This window comes from Spermophilus citellus, assembly GCF_964194105.1.
Source record: "Spermophilus citellus genome assembly, chromosome: X".
NCBI classification, from domain to species: domain Eukaryota; kingdom Metazoa; phylum Chordata; class Mammalia; order Rodentia; family Sciuridae; genus Spermophilus; species Spermophilus citellus.
In genome coordinates this window covers 143,707,485-143,729,567 of record NC_138190.1, presented here as the reverse complement: position 1 = coordinate 143,729,567, position 22,083 = coordinate 143,707,485, and the positions used below count along the sequence as shown (strand labels likewise).

General features: G+C 37.6%; 1 pseudogene across 1 annotated transcript; it reads right to left on the bottom strand.

Annotated features, from left to right (window-relative positions):
• Nucleotides 1-8,979: 8,979 nt before the first annotated feature.
• Nucleotides 8,980-9,854, bottom strand: LOC308639656 (stathmin-like; annotated as a pseudogene). The gene has a single exon. The product of its transcript is annotated as a stathmin-like (transcript).
• Nucleotides 9,855-22,083: the final 12,229 nt, after the last annotated feature.

The following is a 22,083-nucleotide window of genomic DNA, read 5'->3' as shown; positions in this document are numbered from 1 at the left end:
GTTTTATAGCAGACTTGGTCAAATTAAATCTGACTGGTGGCTTTTGAACTTCCTATACCTGGATATTGTATCCATTTCTAGGTTTGGGAGATTTTCTACAATTATTTATTTGAATAGCTTTCTACCTTTCTGGCATTTTTAAGTCTCTTTTGAAATTCAGTAACAAAAATTTTTGCTCTTTTAATCCTTCCCAAAGCTCTTGTAATTGTTCTTTGTTGCTCCTCATTTTTTACTTTTTTTTCTTTTCTGACTTTATATTTTATTTTTCAGTAGGCTGTCTTAAAGCTCGATAATCATTTTTTTCTTTGTGACCTATTCTATTGTTGTTGATGCCCTGTTTGGTGTTCCGGAGATGAAACTCAGGGCCTCATTCATGGTAGGTTTATCTCTGAGATAAACCACTAGTCCTTATCATGTTTTAAATTTTGGCCTTTATACTTTTCAGTTCAAGAATTTGTATTTTGATTTTTATAATTACTTTAATCTGTTCCATTTTTCTTTAAAAAATATTTTTATTTGTTGATGGACCTTTATTTATTTTTTACTTATTCATATGTGGTACTAAGAATCCAACCCAGTGCCTCACACATGCTAGGCAAGTGCACTTCCACTGAGCTACAGCCCCAGACCCTGTTCCATTTTTTTCTGACAGAATAATTAATCATTTTTGTTTTATTGAAGTGCATTGAATTTCCCTAAAACATCTAATATGGATTCTCTGTGAGTTCACATATATCAGTTTCTGCCATTTTTCTGTCTGTTAGACAAGGTATTAGTTCCCTAAAAGTTCTTGATGCTTGCCGGTGTGTGACATTGTTTGCACATTAAAGGATTAGATATTTATTACAGTATTTATAGACTGGCTTTTTTGGGGTCTGTTCTTCCACAAATTCTAAGCAGGCTACCTAGTTTCTCTGAGACTGTAGTCACTTGCAATTTCAGTACTACACAATGGCCTAAATCAAGGTTTGCTGTGAATCTGCAGTTTGTGTGATATCACTGTTGCAGCACTAGAGGGCACTCCAAACCCAAATCTGCTGTTAGTATGTTGTTCTGAATGAACTAGGGGGGTGGCTAGAAAGTCCATCCCTGAAAGCTCCCAGTTGGGCCCAGAATTGGGCCCAGATTCTGGGATCATAGTATCAGGAATTTGGGAATGCAAAAGGATTCTTGGATAGTAACATGTATGAAAGGTAAAGTGGGGAAAGATTATTGAAAGGGGGAACCAGAAGACCATGATGCCAGCCTGACAAAGTCTCAATAAGCCCATGGAGAGAGATTTTTAGCAAAGATTGACTGTTATACGAGGTCAATGTTAGGTGAAAATGATCAGCCACCTGTCATTCTCATTTGAGCCCACATCATCAGTCTTGGACTTAACCTCATTGACCTTATCTTCCTTTCCATGGGTATTACTTCCCAGTAAGCCATTAGGTGAGAATCACTTGGAAGAGCTCAAAAAAGCAACCACATTCCACCTAGTGAGTCCTTTATAAAAAGGGAATCTGCCTGCCACATCTATGCTTCCCACATGCACATTTTTCTTTTCTTTCAGTTGGGTTGAGTCCTGACTCCCAGGCTCTCCACAATTTTGGAGTATGATTGTTAACATGTTACAGGTTTTTTGTTTGTTTTTTCCATTGAATTCTTGGACTGTTTCTTTTGGAATTGTGTCTTGCCATCTCTTTCAGTAAGATGAAGGAATTTTCAAGTCATCATTTTTAAAATTGCATCTTCACTTTTTGCTGAAATTATAACAATTCAAAACTTGTTTTTACTGCCTTGGTACATTCATGAACCATCACCTACAAGCTCACAAAAAACCAGAGGTCTAGAATTTCTGTCATCTACCCCTGGCCCCACCCCCTGCTGGTTCTTGATTTGTGGATGCACCTACAGTTCTCTCCCCCGTCTCTGAACTCTCAGTTATAAGATTACAATCAACATCCTTAACTCTAATCTCTTAGGATTTGCAGCTGTAACTGTTCTCTATAACATTTGGGACTAGGATGATTCTGCAGATCCTATCATTGTCATTTACTGAAGTAGATGCCCCAAACAGGGCATTCTTGCTATCAGCTCCCCTTGAGGGGCTGCCTGTTTCTCTTCTATCTTGCTCTGCAGCAGCCCACCAAGACCAGCCCTTACTCTCTGATTCCATGGCTGAGGAAGACATCCAATTATTACTTTCTCCCTTTCTTGAGGTCAGGTGAAAAAATAAAGAATATATCCCAGCATTTGGATAATTTCCTAAATAACCAGGTCAGGAATGCATGCTGACTATAGCTCACTCATCACACAAATCAAAACTCAATGAAACATTTCAGCCCCTATATCCTGTGTGTAACAGAAGCCTTAAAACATGGAAGACAATGTACAGGATCATGGTGTGTACAGAAATGATATGGAATGAACAGTGGGTCCAGTTTAGAGGGACCCTAAATACAGAGTAAGGAATATGAACATTATTCTGTGTAATTAAATCACAGACTTACATCACATCTGGGCTCCTCTCATCCTTTTTATTTCCTTCTCGGGGCAGGGTTGGACATACTTATGCATGTATAGACTGTCATATACCTTCTTCACTGGGTTTTAGGAAGGGTTAAACATTTTCTGTTTAAAATGTATATATGAATATCTCAGAAGAAAGGTACCATTTAAAATTCCCATAGGAACCAATTCTTCACTCTTCTTGAGACCAATTTGCTTCAGTAAGAAATATGTTCACTTCACGTGTCCTTTTTTTTTTTTAAATTTCAGGTGAGACTCCACACCTTGGCTACCAGATATCGTGGCCCCTAACCCAGGAAAGCCTGAATTTTGATGAGAAACTAAGAACACCAGCAGAGCTTTCTGATTTTGTACTGTGATTCCTCTATTGTATCATCATGGACACAATTGCATTTTAGTCATTGGCTTGTTTCTTTGCTTAGGTATCACCACACAGGCTTGACCTCTCTATCGCTAGAATGATGACATTGCTATCCAAACATAAGTCTTGGGTCCTTTTGCCCTTAAGCAAAAGTGAAGCAAAATTATTAAGTATATTTCTCACACACCCATTTCCTTGTAATAGTTACAGGAATGTGAGGCCCAGAATTTGGGCTGTGAAGTCACTTGTTTCTTGTGTAATGGCATTTACATGGACATACTAGCTGAGGATGGGCCAGATGTTTATTTTATTAGGAAGAGAATTAAAATTATCTGTCTCTTAAATATGCCAGGGGGTATTTTAAGGAAATAATTTTAAGCTTCTGGAACCTATGAGAATATTGTAGCTTTGTTTTAGTTTGTTTTCTGTTGCTATAACAAAATATCCAAGAGCAGATAATTTATAAAGGTTAAAATGTATTTTCCACAGTTATGGAAGCTAGAATGTCCAACAGTATGGTGCTGGCAACTAGTTGGCATCTGGTGAGAGCTTCCTTGCTGCATCATAACATGGAGAAGACCATCTCATAGAAAGACAGAGCAAGCAATCTAGCTCAGGTCTCTCTTCTTCTTAAAAAGCCACTAAGGCCATCATGGGAAATCTTCATTACCTATATAATACTAATTATACCTCAAAGGCTCCACTTCTGAATACTATTAACATGAACTTTTGTGGGATACACTCAAACCATAACAAGTGCCCTCACGCCCAGCTTAACTTTCCTTCATATTATGCTAACCTACTAGTAATTTCTTCTTGAATGCTACTGTTATCCTTCCAATGTTTGAAGGATATTGGCATAGCTGGTTCACTCTATAAAGATATTTCTCTTGTAATCATTTTGTTCTCTCATAGTCATGTGCTAATTTTCATGAAAAATGTGACTTAAAAGTTCCACATAGACAAGACTCTCTCCCTCTATTGTTGGCTGTGTATGTAGGCACTTCTCCATTCATTTGGAGAAGTGTTATTTGCACCACTGATTCTGTTTGTGTCAACATGTTACGTGTATTGTAGGCTAAATAAAGTCGATCTGATAAGGTTGTGTGTTTTTCATTTTGTTTTGGGGTTCTGGGTATCAAACCCAGAGCCTTGCACATGGTAGAGGAGTGCTATATCAGTGAACCACATTCCCAGCCCAAGGTTGTGTGAATTTTATTTAATATGTATTTCCTAATCTCCACTATTTGTTAAGGCCTGTGAAACAAGCTGAGAGTGCAGCTTAATGCATAACCCCTGCCCTGAGTAGTTTATGACCTAATAGAGGGGTGTGGCTGCACAGGATGTTCATTCTTTATGGTTCTAAACTGTCTGTGCCTTTGTTCCGTCAATTATAAGCTATGAATAACAACAGTACCTACTTCATGGGGTAGCTGCAGATACTAAACATATGACTATCTAAATTCCCAGTACACACATGGCATTTTTGAATGCCCATGTTTCACACAAACAAACAATCCCTTTCAACAGATTTCCCTCCCTGGCTCTAGGCACTCTTGTTTGTCCCCATTATCTTGATTTGTCCTAGATGACTAGGTGCTGTTAACTTGCTTTACAATGTTTTCAAAGAGCACCCACCACCATTCTGCAGACCGAATTCCCTGTCAAATAAACCAAAGTCAAGTACCTTGAGTCATTCCAGCTAGGCCCCAGGAAAGCTAGAACAACGAAACACAACTTTAAATATAAGGTCTGCTTTGTTCCCTCTGGAACCAGCCTCCAGGGTCCCACACTAGAAATGTGGGCTGCTGTCTTTAAGACCACTGCCAAGTTGCAAAGGGGAGTAGGAAGGGACAATTTAAAAGCCACAAAATGTTTCTACTGTTTTTTGTCTTTTCATTCTTTTAGGATTTGCCTGGATGTTGCAAGCCTAAAGATTTTTAAATGATTTTTAAGCTATGATATCAATCTGTTTAATAGTTATAGTTTTATTAGATTATTCATTTCATGTAAAGTGAGTTTCAATAGTTTCTTATTTTTTGAAGAATTGTACTATTTCACCTAAGTCCTTGTAATTATATGCAAATATTTTTCTTTTTTTTAAACTTTACTAATCTTTTTTTTTTAATTTTTTTATTGGTTGTTCAAAACATTACAAAGCTCATGATATATCATCTTTCATACATTTGACTCAATTGGGTTATGAACTCCCATTTTTACCCCAAATACAAATTGCAGTATCACATCGGTTACACACTCACGTTTTTACATAATGGCATATTAGTGACTGTTGTATTCTGCTACCTTTCCTATCCCCTACTATCCCCCCTCCCCTCCCCTCCCATCTTCTCTCTCTACCCCATCTACTGTAATTCATTTCTCTCCTTGTTTATTTTCCCATTCCCCTCACAACCTCTTATATGTAATTATGTGTAACATTGAGGGTCTCCTACCATTTCCATATGCTTTCCCTTCTCTCTCCCTTTCTCTCCCCCAACTCGTCTCTGTTTAGTGTTAATCTTTTCCTCATGCTCTTCCTCCCTATTCTGTTCTTAGTTGCTCTCCTTATATCAAAGAAGACATTTGGCATTTGTTTTTTTTAAGGATTGGCTAGCTTCGCTTAGCATAATTTGTTCTAATGCCATCCATTTCCCTGCAAATTCTATGATTTTGTCATTTTTTAGTGCTGCGTAATATTCCATTGTGTATAGATGCCATATTTTTTTATCCATTCATCTATTGAAGGGCATCTAGGTTGGTTCCACAGTCTAGCTATTGTGAATTATGCCGCTATGATCATTGATGTGGCAGTATCCCTATAGTACGCTCTTTTAAGATCCTCAGGGAATAGTCCGAGAAGGGCCATAGCTGGGTCAAATGGTGGATCCATTCCCAGCTTTCCCAGGAATCTCCATACTGCTTTCCAAATTGGCCGCACCAATTTGCAGTCCCACCAGCAATGTACAAGTGTACCCTTCTCTCCACATCCTCGCCAGCACTTGTTGTTGTTTGACTTCATAGTGGCTGTCAATCTTACTGGAGTGAGATGGTATCTTAGGGTGGTTTTGATTTGCATTTCTCTGACTGCTAGAGATGGTGAGCATTTTTTCATGTACTTGTTGATTGATTGTATGTCCTCCTCTGTGAAGTGTCTGTTCAGGTCCTTGGCCCATTTGTTGATTGGGTTATTTGTTATCTTATTGTCTAATTTTTTGAGTTCTTTGTATACTCTGGATATAAGGGCTCTATCTGAAGTGTGAGGAGTAAAAATTTGTTTCCATGATGTAGGCTCCCTATTTACCTCTCTTATTGTTTCTCTTGCCGAGAAAAAACTTTTTAGTTTAAGTAAGTCCCATTTGTTGATTCTAGTTATTAACTCTTGTGCTGTGGGCGTCCTATTAAGGAATTTGGAGCCCGACCCCACAGTATGTAGATCATAGCCAACTTTTTCTTCTATCAGACGCAGTGTCTCTGAATTGTACTATTTCACCTAAGTCCTTGTAATTATATGCAAATATTTTTCTTAGTATTTACTTTTCTATCATTCTAACATCTGTAATTTAGTACCTGTGGTAACATTAACTGTTTAAATTCTGAGAGAGATAATTCGTGTAGATTTTTTTTTCCTTTTTAACTTTGGGCACTTGGCTAGAGTTATATAGCTTTTCTCAATCTTTTGAAAAATATGGTTTGTTTGCCATCATTTTCTCTGTTTCCTAATTTCAATTTTACTGATTTTTTTCTTTTCACTTCTTTGTTTCTTTTCTTCTGCTTGCTTTGGGTAAAGTGTTATTCTTCTTTTTCAAACTAGGTTAAGATGGAAAAATTTATTGATATGTAGCTTAAATAAAGAAAATTCACCATTTCAAAGTATATAGTTCAATGGATTTTGGTATATATTCTAGTTGTACATCCATCATCAATTTACAGAAAATTTTCAATGCTCCCCAAAGAAATAACCTACCTGTTATGAATGACATTTCATTCCCATTTTCCTTAGACCAAGGTAAGCACTAATTAATTTTCTGTCTCTATAGATTTTCTTATTTGTGGCATTTTTTAAAATAAATTGAATTATAAAATACGTGGTCTTTTGTGTTGGGCTTCTTAACTTAGACACAGTATATTCAAGGTTCCTACATATACTATATAGCACTAATTTATTTGGCTAATATATTTCCCTTGTGTGAATCTGCATGTGGGCTTTTCATTTTCTCATTTTCCTTTGAGGCAAAAACATTTCTAACTTCAACAAAGTCCAGTTTATTTATTCTTTGTAACTTGTGTTATCTATCTCACTATCACTTGTGACATTCCATGTTCGGTAACCCTAATGAAACTGTCCTGTGAAAAAGAAATGTAGAAAGCTTGTGGTGGTGGTGGGGAGAAGGCATTGAAAAGAGTACCACCTAGCTGGGCAAAGAAAGTATTCACTCTGAGAATTTCTCACTGAACCCAGCAGCAATATCCAGCTGTCTGTAGTATTGACTATCTATAGGGGTAGGATTCTGGCAGTCTAGGGGTACAGCCAACCCAAATATGGAAAGAAGAAACAAAGAAGAATAGTGTTATCACATGTTTGTAGAAATAAAGGAGGTTTCCCTTGTGTCCAGAATCTAACTGGTATCCAACCCCCCTTCCCAACCTTACAGTACAATGAAGTACAGTTCCAAATAAAACTAGTCCATGGCATCCACATATCCTTCTTGTATTCTTTGCCACTTTACTCTTTTTATTTTCAAACTTACCACAATATTTATAATAATCAAAATAGTATTGTACTGGAATAATGTAGATCAATGGAATTGAATTGAGAGTTCAGAAATAAACATTTGTAGTCAAATGATTCGTAAGTCCCAGGGGATGGTTAATGGGAAAAAGGAGGAACAGTGGAATGACATTAACCAAACTATCCTGTGTACATACAGTGTATTCCACTATATATATATGTGTGTGTATGTATATATCACTAATTTTAAAAAACTATAAATAAATAAAAAAAAAGACCAGTGGAGTAGAGGAAAGGGAACAGTGGGAGAGAGGAGAAAAGGGAAAGGGGAAGTACTAGGGGCTGAATTGGAGCAAATTATATCCTGCCCTTGTATAATTATATAAAAATGAGCCCCATATTATGTATAACTATAATGCACTAATAAGAAATGGGAAAAGAGTGCCAAGACAATTAAATGGGCAATGGGTAGTCTTTTCAACAAGTGTTGTTATAGCAATTGAATAACCATTGCAAAATAATAAATTTAGATTCCTACTTCACATCATACACAAAAATTAACTCAAAATGGAACTTAAAGAAAACAGGTATAAATCGTTGTTGTGGTTGTTTTTAGATATATATGACAGTAGGGTGTATTTTGACATATTATACATACATGAGGTGCAACCTATTACAATGTTGATCCCATTCTTATGGTTGAATATGATGTTCAGTTACACTAGTTGTGTATTCATACATGAGCAGAGGAAGGCTATGTCCAATTAATTGTACTATCTTTCCTATTTCCATCCCTGCTCCCTTTCCTTCATTCCTATTAGTCTAATCCAATGAATTTCTATACTTCCCCTCCCTACCCTCCTTTGTTATGGATTTGTATCCATATATCAGAGAGAAAATTGAACCTTTGGCTTTGTGGGGCTGGCTTTTTTCACTTAACATGGTATTCTCCAGTTCCATCCATTTACCAGCAAATGCCATAATTGCATTCTTCTTTATAGCTGAGTAATATTCCATTGTGTATATATACCACATTTTCTTTATCCATTCATCTTAATATTTTCTTTTTACTGGGGAGCAAATTCAGGGGCACTTAACCACTGAGCAACATCCCCAGCCCTTTTTTGTATTTTATTTAGAGACAGGGTCTCACTGAGTTACTTAGGGCTTCACTAAGTTGCTGAGGCTGGCTTGAACTTGCAACCCCCTGCCTCAGCCTCCAGAGCTACTGGGATTACAGGTACACACTACCATGCCTGGGTATCCATTCGTGTTTTGAAGGGTACCTAGTTTGGTTCCATAGCTTAGCTATTGTGAATTGAGCTGCTATAAACATTGATGTTATTGTGTCACTGTACTATGATGATTTTTTTAACAGCACTGTGCAGTTTTATTAACCATTCAAGTACAGTAGTATCTGGTAAGATTGGGACAGAATTGGGATTGAAAAGTGAACAGATATTCAGCATCTAACAATTTGAAAGAAGCCACTACATACTCTTCACAAACATGTTTTCACAGAGCCAATACAGTACTAGCCATTAACCCAGTAACCAAGTGCACTGAATTAGAAAAGATGCAACAATAAAAATAGCTACATTAAAAAGACCAACACTTTAGAAAAAGATTAAAACACTTTCAGTTTCTCCCCTTTATCCCCTAAAACAACATCTTACAGTCTGGATCTACCTATACAGTCCTACATTAGCTTCTAGAATATTTGTCAGGAGGGAAAAATAAAATGACACTGGCCAGTACAGTCTTTGGATATTTAGGAAGGGGAAGGGGAGAAAGTCAGTTCTCAGAACAAATTAGTCAGATTCACTTTCATGAGCAGGGTCTTTGGATTCTTTGTTCTTCTGCACTTCTTCAATGTGCTTATCCTTCTCTTGCAAATGCTCCAGTTTGGCAGCCATTTGTACCTTTCAGTTCTCTTTGTTAGCTTCCATTTTGTGGGTCAGTTTCTCTTCTGCCATTTTACTGAAGTTGTTGTTTTCTTCTATTGCTTTCTGAAGCACTTCTTTCTCATGCTCTTGTTTCTCAGCAAGCTGCTTCAAGACCTCAACTTCATGAGACTTGCGTCTTTCTTCTGCAGCTTCTAATTTCTTCTGAATTTCCTCCAGGGAAAGATCCTTCTTCTTTGGAGGGGAAAGGGGTAAATCTGGGACGGATTCTTTTGACCAAGGGCTGAGAATCAGCTCAAAAGCCTGGCCTGAGCAGTTCTTTCACCTGAATATCAGAAGAAGCCATGGCGAATAGAAGACAAGAGACTTGCAGTGTATTCTACACAATCCACTGGTAAGGAAAGCCCTACTTGGTCCGAGCTGCCTGCCCACACTCAGTATGCTGATTTTAAGTCCTTTGGATATAAGTTGAGGACTGGGAAAACTGGGTCAAATGGCAGTTCCACTCCAAATTTTCTAAGGAATCTCCACACTGATTTCCATAGTTATTGCACCAGTTTGCACTCCCACCAGCAATATATGAGTGAACCTTTCCCCCACATACCTTGTCAGCATTTATTGTTACTTGTATTCTTTATAATTGACATTCTGACTGGAGTAAGATGAAATCTCAGTATATTTTTAATTTGTATTTCTCTAATTGCTAGAGATGTTGAACATTTTTTTCATATATTGTTTGACCATTCATATTTATTTTCTTTGAAGTGCCTGTTCAGTTCCTTTGCCCAATTATTGATTGAATTATTATTATTTATTTACTTTTTAGTGTTAAGTGTTTTACTTCTTTAAATATCCTGGAGATTAATGCTGTATCTGAGGTGCAGATAGCAAAAGATTTTTCTCCCATTATGTAGGCTCTCTATACATGTCCTTAATTGTTTCCCTTGCTGTGAAGAAGTTTTTTAGTTTGATACATCCTATTTATGATATTACTTCTTGTGCTTTTGGAGTCTTATTGAGGAAGTTTATTCCTGAGCTGATATGATGGAGATTTGGGCCTACTTTTTCTTCTAGTAGGCACAGGGTCTCTGGTCTAATGCCAAGGTCCTTACTCCACTTTGAGTTGAGTTTTGTGCATGGTGAGAGATAGGGAGTTAATTTCATTTGCCTGCAAATGGATTCCCAGAACCATTTGTGGAAGAGGCTATCTTTTCTCAAATGTATGTTTTTGGCTCCTTTGTCTAGTATGAGATAACTGTATTTATGTGAGTTTGACTCTGTGTCTTCTATTCTGTTCCATAGGTTTTCAATTCTATTTTTGTGCCAATACCATGCTGTGTTTTTTTAACTATAGCTCTGTAACATAATTTAAGGTCTGGTAATGTGATGCCTCCTGCATTACTTTTCTTGCTAAAGATGACTTTGGCTATTCTGGGCCTTTCATGTTTCCAAATAAATTTCATGACTGCTTTCCTATTTCTATGAAGAATGTCTTTGTAATTTTGATGAGAATTGCAGTAAATCTTTATAGTGCTTTTGGTAGTATGGCCATTTTTACAATATTAATTCTGTCTATCCAAGATTTTATGGCAGATCTTTCCATCTTCTAAGGTCCTCTTCAATTTCTTTCTTTAGTGTCCTGTTGTTTGCATTGTAGAGGTCTTTCACCTCTTTTGTTAGATTGATTCCCAAGTATTTTATTTTTTTGAGGCTATTGTGAATGGAATAGTTTTCCTGATTTCTCTTTCAGCTGATTTGTCATTGGCGTATAGGAAAGCAATTGATTTATGGGTGTTAATTTTATATCCTGCTACTTTTCCAAATTCATTTATGAGGTCAAGAAGCTTTGTGGTGGACTTTTTTGGCTCTTCTAAATATACAATCATGTCGTTGGCAAATGGCAAATATGAGCTCTTCTTTTCCTATTTGTATTTCTTTACTTTCTTTATTTTGTCGAATTGCTCTGACCAGGGTTTCAAGGACTATGTTGAATAGAAGTGGTGAAAGAGTTCCAGTTTTTCTCCATTTAGAATAATGTTGGCCCTGGGTTTAGCATGTAGGTTTTTACAACATTGAGGTATATTCCTATTATCCCTAGTGTTTCTAGAGTTTTCAATATAAATGGATGCTGAATTTTGTCAAATACTTTTTTTGGAATCTATTGAGAAAATCATGTGGTTCTTGTCTTTAAGCCTATTTATGTGATGAATTACATTTTTTGATTTCGATATCTTGTACCAACCTTGCATCACTGGAATGAACCCCACTTGATCATGGTACACTATCTTTTTAATATGTTTTTATATGTGATTTGCCAGTATTTTATTAAGAATTTTTGCATCTATGTTCATCAGGGATACTGGTCTAAAGTTTTCTTTCCTTAATTTGTGTTTTTCTGGTTTTGGTATCAAGGTGATACTAGCTTCATAGAATGAGTTTGGAAAGGTTCTCTCCTTTTCTACTTCATTGAATAATTTGAGGAGTATTGGTATAATTTCCATCATGACTCTCTATTTTATTGGAGTATAAATTTTCAAAATAGTTTCTGATTATATTCTATATTTCAATAGTGGACATAATGATATTTCCTTTTTTCATCATGAATTTTAGTGATTTGAGTTTTCTCTCTTTTTATTCATTAGCTTAGTGAAGGCTTTAACAATTTTATTTATTTTTTAAAAGAACCCAGTTTTTGTTTTGTCTACTTTTTAAATTGTTATTTTTTCTCAATTTCATTGATTTCAGCTCTGACTTTAATTATTTCCTGTCTTTTGTTGTTTTTAGTGTTGATTTTTTTTCTTATTTTTCTAAGGCTTTGAGATGTGATGTTAGGTTATTTATTTGGTGACTTTCTTTCAAGGAATGCACTTAGTGCAATCAACTTTCCTCTTGAACTGCCTTCGTAGTGTCACAGAGATTTGATAAGTTGTGACATGATTCTCATTACCTCTAAGTATTTTTTTTATTTCATCCCTGATTTCTTATGTTATCAATTGGTCATTAAATAGTGTATTATTTAGTCTCCAAGTGTTAGAGTAGCTTCTATTTTTTGTTTTATCATTGATTTCTAATTTCATTCCATTATGACATGATAGGATGCAGGGTATTATCTCTATATTTTATATTTGCTTAGAGTTGCTTTGTGGCCTAAATCCTGGTCTGTTTTAGAGAAGGACCCATGTGCTGTTGAGAAGAAAGTATACTCAGCCCTTGATGGATGAAATATTCTATATATCTGTTAAGTCTGAATTATTAATTTTATTTTTTAGTTCTATAGCTTCTTCATTTAGTTTTTATTTGGAGGATCTATTTAGTGACGAGTGAGACATGTTAAAGTCACCCAGTATTATTGTGTCATGGTCTATTTCATTCTTGAAATTGAGAAGGATTTGTTTGACAGATGTATGTGTTCCACTGTTTGGTGCCTAGATATTTATGATTGTTATGTCATGTTGATGTATAATTCCCTTAAGCAGTATGAAATGACCTTCTTGGTCCTTTCTGATTAACTTTGGGTTGAAGTCTACTTTATCTGACATGAGGTTAGAAACCCCTACTTGTTTACGAGATCTATGTGAATGATATGTTTCTTCCCATCTGTTTACCTTCAGTCTGTGGATGTCCTTGCTGGGAGGTGAGTCTCTTGAAGACAGCATATTGTTGGGTCTTGTTTTCTAATTTAATATGACAGTGTATGTCTTTTGGTTGATGAATTGGGCCATTTACATTCAATGTTATTATTGAGATATGACTTTTATTCCTTGTCATTTTATTTCTCCTTTTTAATTTAAATTAGTTTCTCTTTTGATTGATTATTCTTCTAGTGTATCTCCTCCCTTTGCTGGTTTTCACTTTTATTTTACATTTCTTCTTCATGAAATATTTTATTGAGTATATTTTATAGTGCAGGCTTTCTAGTTGTGAATTCTTTAAACTATTTTTTTTTATTATGGAAGGGTTTTATTTAATCATCAATTCTGAAGTTTAATTTTGCTGGGCATCCATTTATTTGTCATACATCCATTTTCTTTTAAAGCTTGGTATATATTATTCCAAGACCTCCTAGCTTTGAGGGTCTGGGTTGAGAAATCAGTTGAGATCCAGATTGGTTTCCCTCTAAATGTTACCTATCATTTTTCTCTGACAGTTTTTACAATTCTATCTTTATTCTGTATATTAGGTGTTTTAATAATAATGTGCCGTGGTGTGGGTCTGTTGCAATTTTGTATATTTGGGATTCTATAAGCCTCCTGTATTTAGTTTTCCATTTCATCCTTCAGGTTTGGAAAATTTTTTAATATGATTTCATTGAAAAAATGGGCATTCCTTTGGTTTATATCTTTGAGCCTTCATCTATCCCGTTAAATCCTAAGCTTGGTCTTTTCATGTTATCTTGTATTTTTGATGATCTGTTCATGGTCTCTTAACATCTTTTCCCCATAGTCAACTTTGTTTTCTAGATTATATACTTTGTTTTCATTGCCTGAAACCGTCTTCCAAGTCTTTTATATTGGTGATGCTTTCAACAGAATTTTTAATTTGGTTTATTGGTTCCTTCATCTCAAAGATTTCTGACTGATTATTCTTTAGGATCTCTATCTCCTTGTTGAATAGATCTTTCACTTGTTGTATTTTCTCACTGATTTCATTTATTACACCATATTTTACCTCATAGATCAGTTTAACCATGAACTTTCTGAATTCTATCTTTGATATTTCCTCCACTTTGGTTTCAAAGGAATCTACCGTTGAGATATTCTGTGTTAATTGGGATGATTTGTTCCCTTGCTTTTTCATATTGTTTGTGTATCTACCCATCTATCTGGATGGATCTAATGCTATAGAGTTTCTACCTTAAGAGTTTATAGTGTCCCTCAATATTACTAGAAGCTCTTAGATTGGTAGGAAGTCCAGTGATAGGAACAATGTATGGAAACAATATATAACAGTAGACTAGTTGCTTGCTTCCTCTGGGTCATAGCTTTTCAATTTTTTAGTGACTTTTCTAAACCAATTTTGTAAAATATGTACTGTTTGTCATGTGTGGATACTGACCTTCTTGCTTTATTTACTTTGTAGTTATACCTAATGAATGATTCAACAGATATCCTTAAAGTGTGGATTTAAAAAAATCCCAGTCTCTCGAGATGGAGTGTGTGTGTGTGTGTGTGTGTGTGTGTATGTGTGTGTGTGTTGGGGCACACCATGCCACAAAATCCGACCTAGTCTATAGTCTTCATTTCTAGTCAATAAGAGTTTTTCATGAGCACAGCAATACCTTAAACATTAGTCTAGTATCATTATGGTTAATCATCTTACTTTGTCACAATAGCAGAGTTTCATGAATGGCAATTTTATACTGGTTACCCCAGGGCAAGCTTGGGAGCATCACAATTTTGAGAATCATACTTTGCCATGATGTATCAGCTTTCTTCTGAGAACTAGAAAACATTTCACAAGTGGTAATTAGGCTTCCTGACAACCACTGGCAAGTAGATATTATTATATGAGCTGGTTTTAAGGATGAGTAACCTGGATCAAGCATTCAACTGTGGAAGCATAAACATTCTGTCCCAGAAATTTTGATCCAGCTCCTGTACCTATCCTCCAAATTGTGTCTAGTGTCTAGCCCTGAGGAGGATCCCAGTGAACACTGAAATACAGAACGGGAACTAAAGCACAGAGAGGTTTGTATAACATGCCCTGGGCCACCTAGCTCATGGAGATGAAGGAGCAAAGATACAACTTGAGTCCAGCCAGAACTGTAGGCCCCCTATCAGGGGCCAGCGTGGCCAGCAGGCACCAAGAGGGAGATGGCCTGTCAGTTCAGAAATGTGAATAAGAGGCATCATGGCTCTCTCAAGTGTTTCATAGATAGTGGCCAGAAAGACTGCACAATGTAGATGATAGTTTTGTTGAGGTACCAGGTAATTCTAGAACTAAACTATTTTTAGAGTATTTTTTTAGTTGTTGATGGGCCTTTATTTTATTTATTGATATGTGGTTCTGAAAATTGAACCCAGTGTCTCACACTTGCTAGGCAAACGCTCTGCCACTGAGCCACAACCCTAGCCCTAGAACTAAACTATTGCTCTGCAGACCCACAAACTTAATTCTGGCAGTTTATCCAAAAGTGACAAAGCCCTGGAAGTTTCTAGAGCAGGCATGAGGACACTGACACACAAACATATTGTGAACCTCAATGTTTCTCACTATTTAGAGAAAATTTCCAGAGAAGCAAGTAGAGAAGGCTAGGATGATTTATATAATAATGGATTAGAGTGGGAGACATTACAAAGAACTCATATTTAACTTAATATATGTACAAGTGCTTACAACTAGAATTATCAATGTCTATGAATAATACAGATATTTATACACACATGTAATTTCTTGCTTTGTCAGCTAAGAGGGTATAGAATAAACAACATCTCAGAAGCAATGAGCATATCTACTGCCAAAATCTAGGATTCTATATCATTCTCCAATAAAAGGAATCAAGGCTCAGTGGAGAAATTACTAATTCTAGAATTGGGATAGGAAGTATGAAAAATGATCCAGGAATGCCTTATACTGCTTAGAGTTAATAAGTGCTAGTAAAACTTTTTAAAGCCACATTGACAGGTATATGAGAAAGGAATATAAAAACAGAGCTTACAAAATGATTTGCAAGTGCCCTAACCTGGAGCAATTTGAAGAACCAAATTCAAAGATGTTCTGGATTTTAACAGAAAATACAAAAATATCCATGAGTCAATACTGAGATAAATAAATGAAGATTTTAAATGTATAAATAGACAAATTTCCCGTGGAGAAAAATTCCAACTCATTTCTGCTGATATGATCACTTCAAGAAAGAGAAATGTGACTCCTTTTCACTTACAGTGTGGGCCACATGTAATAACATTCTTCCAAGAAGGATAGTACAGAAAGGCGAAGAGAAATAGTAATTTTATTGTGGAAAAACCTAACAAATGCTACCTTAGCCAGCTGGGCAAGGTCAACATCATCAGTAATAAGTCATGTTGCTGATATGCACCCTTCATGTGACGTTATGAGAATGGCATTTCATCTCTGTGAACTTCTTCCTCCAAACCCACAACTCCAGTCTAACCATGAAGAAAGCATCAGATAGACCATCTGGGGGTTAATTCTCCAAAATGGCTTACTAGTAAGTACTCCTTAAGACTGTCAAGAGGATTAAAAAGAAGAAAATGATACAAGCAAGAGAAGACTGAAGAGATACTAAAACTAGATGTGATGTTCTGGTTGCAATACTGGGAGAAAGGAAGCCTAAATAAATAGTGAGCTTTAGTTACCTACAAATAATTAATCAGTTTTAACAAATTGACCATTCTTATGTAAGAAAAAGTGGCACATAAAAACACTGTACCATCTTCACAAACACTTTAAAATTTAAAATACTAAAATAGAGTATATAGAAATTTTTAAAAACTGAAAAGGACATAAAGAAATTTTGGAGTATTGTGGGTATGTTAAAAATATAGTAAATCAAACACAAGTGCACAGACCAGGAACTGAGAAGTAAAGCATCCCTAAATTGTCATCAGCCCTTTTCTCTCTCTTAAATCCAGCCTGTCTTGTACAGAAAATTTATTTCATATCAAGATCATCTACATGAACTGCTCATATTCTCCAGCTCCTCTACTGTTATTCTAGTGCATATTCAAAACCTGTTTTGCCTGTACTGGGGCAGTAGCCCCCCACCTATGCTAGATGTAGATATGAGACCCCCACCCTTGCTCAAGAAGAATCTTACAACACCTGCCAATATTTGCTGCTACAGGAAAGGCTGGGAAAAAACAGGCAGGAGGTCAACCCCTTGCCAAGGGGCTGGAGCTCAGAGAGGGCTATAACCATTGCCAGTCAGAAACAGGGGCACTTGTCAGGGCAACAGTATCATGGCTGAGAATCCTCACAGCAGCCCCTCAGGAGGAAAATTCAGGAAATCCAGAGAACCTCAGGACCTTCCCATGATGGGCATGAGGAGGGTCCCATCTGCTCTGCTCTGCCCAGCTGTTAGCATTAGCTCAGTCCCTGGGTGGTGTTTGTCCACACAGCAGTCTGATGCAATAGAAACTGGGCACTGGAAATGTCCCCAGGAAAGGTAATGGGGGCCACTTTGGCCATCCTAGCTGTTACAATCTTGCTGTCTCTAGCCTCACTGGACAAGCATTCTCCACACATGTCATCACTCTCCAAAAACTGCCATGTAGTGCCCTATTCCCAGCAGTGTCCTTGCTTATACCTGGGGTGCTACATAGGGGTCTGCCCTGTCCTTTCCCAGGACCACCTAGCTCATGATGTGGCCCAGGGACCCAGCTCACTTCCAGTCCCATTCTGCTCCTATGTCCCTCACCTGGCCAGTCCACAGATGTTCACATGGATCCAGTGGGGCCTCTTCCTCCTGCCTCTCCTGGGGCTGCTGATCCTCATCACCCCATCTCAGAACCCCAAAGCCCTCTCCTGCCCAGCTCCTTTCCAAGTCCTAAATTGGGTCTGGGGAGTGTCCTAATGACCACTGCTCCATCTTCTACATGCAGCCTTAAGTCTGCACAAACTTCCTGCCTGGGAACACCAGGGTCCTAGCTGGCTTTGTAGTGGCTGACAGAAGTACACTCTGCCCTACCTCTCTGGATCAAACCTCAGAAAGCAAGACCTCATAATCACTCAAGTAGGGTGATCAGTTCATGAAAGCTTGGTCATTATATGGAGGATCAGCTGAATAATAACCCATAATCATAGTGAGTTGTTACTCATGCACAGAATCATTATTTACAAACATGCACAGATCATTATTTACAAACCATTAGGAGACTCACCAAAAGGCTGCATCATCTCCTGCCAGTTCTACCTAAAGTACAGTGTCTTGGAAACAGTTGGATGTATAATAAAGATAATTACATGTGATCATCAGGAGTGGGCCATTTACAGCTCAGTTGGTGTCTGTGAAGAGACAAGAAGGGAAAAACACCATGCTTGCCTGACTGAGACTAAATAAAGAAGAGGATTGACAAAGTGCTACCCAAAAGAGGTGATGGGGATTCCAGAAGGAACCTGCAGCAAAGAAAATACTCAATCCCAACAGGGAAATTGGCCTGCTGTCTCTGATTCTAATGATATCACAGCTCTCAGGAGACTTATAGATGTGGCACAGGGGTATGAAGGGTGCAAGTAGCAAGAGGAAAGCATAACAGTCTGCATGTTGAGGGTGGTTCCTCCTTTGAAGATATCTGTCCCTGGGGCTGGTGATGTGGCTAAAGCGGTAGCGCTCTCGTCTGGCATGTGCGGGGTGCTGGGTTACATCCTCAGCACTACATAAAAGTAAAATAAAGAAGTTGTGTCCACCAAAAAATAAAAAAAATTAAAAAATAAGAAAGATATATGTCCCTTCCTGGGGCTTTATAGGCAGATTCTGGCTTCTCATATCTAAGAGAGTATGGTTGCATGACTTGAAGTCCATAGATATGGGAATAGAATGGTCTGTGTTCTGTGCTCATAGCTTGAGAATTTATCCTGGGTCCTGTAGCACCTTGTGCAGAACTGTTCCTTAATTTAGGGGCAAACTGAGGTAACATGACTCTTCTAAAGACAAGCGTACTGGCAATGGAGTGTCCCCAATTGGCCAGGAAGGAAAGAAAAAAGAGGTGAATGGATACGTGTATCTCCCATAAACTGTTATGTAGTAGGTGTTCAACAAAAAGCAACTAATACAGTTTGTTATAAAATCCTCTTCCTTTCTGAGAGGCACCTCAGAAAGGGTTAGATACACCTGTAAATTCTCCAGTTTTTTCAAGCACCTGCATACTATGTAACAGGTGCTTTCAAATACAGGGTTATGTTTTATTTTCAAAGGATATTATAAATCTCAGAAGGGAGGTTTCCCTTTCTTTACTCAATAGCACTTTTCTGCAGTACCCATGTAAAAAACTCCAAAATCTCAATACACTGAGAATTTCTCTTCTATTTGATTCATGGTCAAAATCACAACTTGTGATTCTCTTGGTACCTTTATACTACCCAAACACCTAAGCAGATGCTTTAGGCACACTAAATGCCAGTATTTTCCTATGGGCCAGATTCCTAACAAGAGCAGTTTGGTTAATTATTCTTTTTAAATTCAAGCTTACATGACAAGGAAATATTTTCACCTTCTGACAGACTCTGTAGATTTAAGAGCTCAGCCTCAGTAGGTGTTTGCTCCACAGTTGTTTCCATGATCTTTCCTCATTTATAGCTTATGAGGATGTCTTGTCTTTGACAACCAAGGTAAGCTCATTCAGCTGTGTGTATTCAGTGGTCACTTTCAAATAAAACATCCCACTCAAATTATATAGGGTGGTTTAAAAAACCTTAACTTTACATGTCAAGAATGAGTAGATTATGTGCTAAATTATACTATCCTTGCCACCCACTTGTATACTCAGACAGGATGTCCACATATCTGGAAGTCTCTGTCCCGAGCAAACATTTAAGTTGAAATGGCTGTTGCAATCAGAAAGGTCCCAGGATGAGCTATGGAGAAAACCAGGATAATTCTGCAAGGTATTGGTATGCTTTATGTTTCATGGGGAACAGTGACACGCTGAGTAACAGGACAGGTTGCAGAGCTGGAAAAAGGGTATAGAGTGGTCAGCCAGGGGAAGGGCATTTTTGTGTTGCAAAGTGCTGGAACTGGACAAATATGCCCACATCTTGGCTTACCTGGCTCTCAAGGAGTCAATCACTGGATATCCCCACATTATGTTTAATTTTGTCACCTTATTAGGACCACATTTACTACATGCTGCTCTCCTGCCCTGGATCCTTCTTTTTCTCATCAGAGATATTATGGAGTACTTAAAAATGAATTAATACACAGGTCCACCTCAGACTGAGGAAGTTAGAAGAGTGGGATATAGAAGAATTCAGAGCAACCTTTTCATTCATTAGCCATATGGTTTTAGGAATATTACTGAACAATATGAGGCTCAGGTTATTCATCTGTAAAACAGATTTGATATAGCACTCTGTGGAGGACTGTTGCAATGTAGGAAGTGTATGTAAACACCTGGCATATATTGAGTATTTAGTGATTGGTACCTATTTCTAGTACTATCAAGACCCTAGGTAGTACCACCATTCCCTCTGGTATTTTTTCCAGAATATCTGAGAGGACTTGCAGCTCAATATGAAATTGATTAGGAAATCAGTCAAAAATACTGTTCTGTAAAAGTTACCTCAATGATATGTATTATATGATCAGATGGAACTCTTCCCTTCCTGAGTACAACTAACACAAAGCTCATAGAATTATATAGTCAGGACCAGCTCCATGCCAGATTCTGTTCCATCCAAACCACGATTTCCATTCATTCCATCGCCATGCAAAATCAACTGCTTGGTTACAATGGGTGGAATTACACTGGTACTCTAATTAAAACACCACTTTACTGCAGAGTCAGCTCTGGCTCTCCCAACCAAGCAGAGGAGGTCCTGGCCAGGGACTTCTAGGCCTCACTTCTTTAGACATTCAGTCTTCTCTCTCTACAGATCCTTGCAGTTGATGGTAACTGAGCACCAAGCTCTCCTGTTGTGTTCAACCACACAGCACCTCTCACACCTGCCCCAGGTGGAGATTCTGCTCTGCTTCATTCACCATCAAAGGGAACGACTCAGAGTAGTCTTCCATTCTCTCAGCCCTAAGACACACCATCTAAAGGTCTGGCCCTGGCCTCCATGCAGTGTCCTTGAAGTCCAACCTGCAGAAGGCACTGCAGTTTCCCCAAGCCCCAAACTGCCTTGGCTGGCATAGGACATTGGCACTCGGCTGCTCTACACTGGAGGTCCACCTGCTCACCCTCCTTCACATGTTCTTTGGGTCTCTGGGGACACCTCACCGTCTTCCTGACATGGTTGCTGTATTAACATTCAACGATGGGATTCAGTCTGGCTAAGCCTACTGTCTGATTATTCCCACTACTCATTCTTTCTCTTTTAGAAGAGCAGAATTGCACGAATGCTCCATGAATCAATGAGGCAGTGAGGAGAGGGCCTTTTTATTAGCATATAGCTTCTCCTCCATTCTCCAGTACACACAAGCAAATCCAGGTGCACACCAACTTTCTTAAGGATACAGGGAAGACAGGTAATAAGGGAAGGCGAGCATTCACCTTTGATTTCTCTATCATTTATTCATTCTTTTTCATGACCAAGTTCTTTTCCACGTCCAGAAATTATCTCTTACACTCCCATGTGATCTTTGTTCAGGTCCAAAAACTAAAGAATGAGATGCTAATTAATGAAACAAAAAGCAAAACACCAAAGTCCTAAACACTATGTTCACAGCAATAAATGTATGAGTATGGTCTTCATAACATCCCATTCAGAAGTAAATTAAAGTTTCAATCAACAGGAACATTTGAAAAATCCCATAGGAAACAAAGTTCAATTTCCAAGTCGCACAAATACAGAAGCATCAAAATGTTAGACAGCAAGATCTCTTCCACCTTCCCTGGCCCCTCACTACTTAGAAAGGTGACTTCTCTCTTCCAACACAGATTGAAAAATGGGCC